Source organism: Syngnathus acus, chromosome 5, assembly GCF_901709675.1.
Source record: "Syngnathus acus chromosome 5, fSynAcu1.2, whole genome shotgun sequence".
NCBI classification, from domain to species: Eukaryota; Metazoa; Chordata; class Actinopteri; order Syngnathiformes; family Syngnathidae; genus Syngnathus; species Syngnathus acus.
In genome coordinates, this window is record NC_051091.1 from 13,119,554 (window position 1) to 13,122,768 (window position 3,215).

Here is a 3,215-nt window from a genome sequence, read left to right on the forward strand (position 1 = left end):
AACAAGGTAAAACACTAAATATGTTTTTAGAACTCTTATTATTATTATAACCATTTTTTATAAAAAGGTACAAGTGTACGCACTGCAATTGTGTGGGCACTCCTTGCCTTCTGCTGGCGTGTGGGCAAGTTTTGTGCCATAATTCCTCAATTTAGGAGTTTTATTTTGACTTTTAAATTTTTTTTTAATTTGGAAAAAAAATCCACGATGTAGCGATTAACAAATTGATGATGTCACACACAAAACTTCACATAAGTCCATACAAAATGACAAAAGTGGAAGGATGATGAATGGACGAGGTGCGGCAGTGTATGTGCAAGAATGGAGGAGAATGTTTACAGGAAGGTCACTTGGAGATAAAACCAGCAGGTGCCAGAGGGAGACAGCCAAGAACCCGGCCAAAGATGATCGCCAAGGCCGAAAGACGAAAAGGAAAACAACAGCCCCCACACACATCGAATCGCCCATAATCAGCACCCAACGCCACAGAACCAGCTCTCACCGAACCAGCACCCACTCCCATGGAATCAAACTCTCCTGCGAACTTGCCCCACCCCAAAGACTCATCACCCATCAAACCCGGCCCACACCGGCATGTGCAACTGAATATAAGCTGAGCAAAGAACTTTGAACGTGGCCTTTTCTGAATGGAGACTTTCTGCTCTTGAGCATGGTCGCACGAAAGGCCCAGCGCTGTATTGTACTTTCCTGAAAACAGAGCTTTCTTAACAAGAATTGTGATTGAACTCAACTAACCTGCGTAAGTCTAAATTTTGTTTCGGTGTCTTAGCCTTTTCCTAAAACTGAAGAAACAAAACCAGCATGCGGTGAGTAAATCGGATAACAGGTGATTGGCTATGGCTTTTGCCGTGAGGCGCGGATAGCGCGCTTCCCAAATTGTGGACCAAATCCGACAAACCTGATATTAGGGCTATGGAATAACCTAAAATAGATGACAAAATTAAATCCATCCATCCATCCATTTTATATATTGCTTGTCTCCACGGGGGTCGCGGGCGCGCTGGAGCCTATCCCAGCAGTCATTGGGCAGTAGGCGGGGGACACCCTGAACTGGTTGCCAGCCAATCGCATCGCACACATAGACGAATAAAAATTAAATCCATCAAATACGAAATATTAAACCCTAAACCAGCTGTAAATTGTATAAATAATCTACAGAAGTTGTATTGCTTTGTTTTAAACAACCATTGATCCATGTGAAGTGTGGTTATTTCTGTAACCTGAGGCCAAAATTAAATCCATCCATCCATTTTCTATACCGCTTGTCCCCACCATCAAATATGAAATATTAAACCCTAAACCAGCTATAAGTTGTATAAATAATGTACACAAGTTTTATTGCTTTGTTTTAAATAACCAATTATCCCTGTGAAGTGTGGTTATTTCTGTAACCTGATATAGAAGTCTATATTAGGTGATTCAATAGATGCCAAAATTAAATCCATCAAATATGAAATATTGAACCCTAAACCAGCTGTAATTTCTATGAACAATGTTGTATTGGTTCGTTCGAAACGCTAGGGGCAGACACGTGCATAGATTGTGCGCCACCGTAAAAAAGACAAGAAGAAGAAGAAGAAGTAGTAAAGTAAGTAAGAAGCAAGTAAAGTGGCCTTTGAGTTTGAGCCTGTTGCTTCTAATGACAAAATCAAAAAATGACACAAAGCAAGGCTGCTATCAGGTGAGTCTTCAAGGTTTTTCAGTAAGAGCTGTTGTTTTGTCCTGCAAGGTTTTCCATTTCATTATCAATCGATTTCAAGCTTGGACTTAAGTTGTAGCTTGCCTGCTAGCCCTTCGTTTTCGCTACGTGACAAGTTGCTTTGTGAAGAGAAGAGCTGACACAAACGTTAATGGTCGCTAAACGTTGATGGTAGCTTAAGTGAATTTGCTTCAAATTCCAAAAAGTCTGTTTCATGTCGATGCATAGTGTATGTAGTGGTTTCCTTAAGTAAATAAAATCTCAAGTGAATAAAATATTTTTGAAAGTTTATAACTGTACATATAAGGCATATAACTGCCTACATTTAAAAAGGAAATGTTATTTTTGACAAGCGGTTATGCCGTATGCATTTACAATTCATATGTGAATTCAAAACTAATGTAAATAATGGCATTGCTTTTGCAGATGTCGGCAGCTTGCTTTCAAACATCGCCATGGCTATTATAAAACAAAAACAAGATCAAACAGTAAGTATAGATCACAAATTTGAGGTTTTCTGATGGCATGACAAAGATAGAATTTCCCTTTTTACCCATGTTGTGATTTGTGACTCCAGATTTAGCTCAAGGAGTGGCATGTGAAAAGGTGTATATACTCCGGATGAGCTTTGGGATGATGGCATGGCAAAGATGTAGTTTCCCTTTTTTACCCATGGATTTGTGACTCCAGATTTAGCTCAAGGAGTGGCACGTGAAAAAGTAGGTGTTTATCTTCTGATGTCATTAAAATGTGCACCTAACTTTGTTTTGCGCTCAACAGGGCTTGAAACTCTGAGGCAAATCATTTCAAAAGTTAAAATTGTGTCGTGTCATGTGATTAACAGCGGTTAATGGGTGAATTGTCAAATCAGACATCTTCTTTTTCCCTTTCCCTCTTTTTCAGACTCCAAGCCTGGAGAAAAGAGGAGCATCTGCATTAAAAACTGACCGGACTTCTGTACCCATGTATAATGCGCACCCCAGATTTTAGGACAATAAATTAGTTAAATTTTGCACATTATACATGGGAAAAAACGGTAATTCCACTCTTCTGAGACACTGTTCATAATTCCTTGTATACAGATTGCAAAGCAGTCTTGTGTTAGGAGGCTGCTGATTTGAAGACCTGCATGATTCCAAGACCATGGACAGGTATGATTAGTTTGACATATGTACTGTAGATTAAAAAAAGACAACAGTGAAGGCTTACAATGTAGTGGCTGCGCCCAATGTTGACATTTTTTTTCTGTTGTAGATTTTACACAAATGACAGTATGCGTGGTGGTGAAACTCGTGCAAAGAGGGCGTACAACAGGGGTCTCAAACTCCAGTCCTCGCGGGCCGCATTCCTACATGTTTCCCTCGTTAAACACACCTGATTCAAATGATCAGTTCATCCTCACGTTTTGCAGGAGCCTGATAATTGAATCAGGTGTGTTTAACGAGGGAAACTTGGAAAACATGTAAGAATGCGGCCCCCGAGGACTGGAGTTTGA

The 3,215-nt window shown here is 40.0% G+C and overlaps 1 long non-coding RNA gene across 1 annotated transcript; it reads left to right on the forward strand.

Moving 5' to 3' along the window:
• Nucleotides 1-1,780: 1,780 nt before the first annotated feature.
• LOC119123492 lies at nt 1,781-2,674 on the forward strand. Its single transcript, XR_005098083.1, has 3 exons — nt 1,781-2,208; nt 2,298-2,326; nt 2,624-2,674. It is a non-coding gene; the product is annotated as an uncharacterized LOC119123492 (long non-coding RNA).
• Nucleotides 2,675-3,215: the final 541 nt, after the last annotated feature.